Genomic DNA, 1,104 nt, shown 5'->3' with positions numbered 1-1,104 from the left:
GCTGGATGGTGAATTCCAGCAGGCGATGATCGCTGTCGCCCAGGTGGTCGAGCACCCGCAGCCCCCTCACCAGGTCATCACCCATGGCCAGCACTTGGTCCAACAAGGCGTCCCCCCTGGTGAGGCTGTGCATGTCAAGTTTCTATTGTGTTTGTCAAGTCTCCATCTTGTGTGCCCTTCCCAGGCATACCCTATTGTAACTCTGTTGTAACTGTGAGACTCATACTTACTCCTCCTATGTAAATTGGTTCCTGAATGAATGGTAATGAATGAGGATGCTTGAGAGAGAATGGCAGTAGGTCTTCCTCTGAATGACTGAACCATCAACTCGACGACCCAACCATCACCCTGCATTGACCCTCCCTGGCTTAAGATTTGGAAGACAAAGACTGCTGCAGAAATCAGCCAACTCACCATTACAGACAACTGAAATTGCATGTCCTTACCTAGGAGTGCACATGCTCAGTACACCAAGGGCTGACTCTCCCCGTGCCTCTAGGGTCATAGAGGGTCTGCCTCTATAAAAGGGGGCAGTGAAGACAGACCCAGGGGGACGCCATCTTCACCTGGACCAGACCTGCTCCATGTCACACTATCAACCCAGAGGCCCTGTTGGTGACCCCCCACTCTGGGCAGCACCTGCTGGACAAAGATTCCGACTGGCCATCAAGGACCCCCTTCCAGCCTGGATAAGTAGCTATCACCCCCACCCTCTCTTCAACCAAGGACTTGGACTCTGTTTCTCTTCCCTACCTGGACTCCAACCCTTTCACTGAGTCTCTTTCTCCTGCCGCCATTTTGTGTGTGTGTGCCAGTAACTTCATGGAGCTGTGTAGTGTGTTGTCTGTTTTAATAAACCTGTTATTTTGAAACCCCGAGTTGGGTTTTTGTCTGTTCCCTGTTTCCCCCTTGCCACCACTTATCTTCCCCTTGATTTCCCAACCATCTGCCTCAGTTTCCAGCCCCAAGCTCCCAGATTTCTGCCTCTCTCTCTTTCCTGGCTGTCTCCTCCTTGCCACCAGGCTTTTTCCCTTGCACCAGTAACCTTGAGTAACCCTGGGGCCACTTGACCTTGAGGTAACCACGAGCCTCAGTTCCTCAACA

The sequence above is a fragment of the Crocodylus porosus genome, unplaced genomic scaffold, assembly GCF_001723895.1.
Source record: "Crocodylus porosus isolate Cpor-Errol unplaced genomic scaffold, CroPor_comp1, whole genome shotgun sequence".
In the NCBI taxonomy this organism is placed as follows: Eukaryota; Metazoa; Chordata; order Crocodylia; family Crocodylidae; genus Crocodylus; species Crocodylus porosus.
This window is presented reverse-complemented; position numbering follows the sequence as displayed.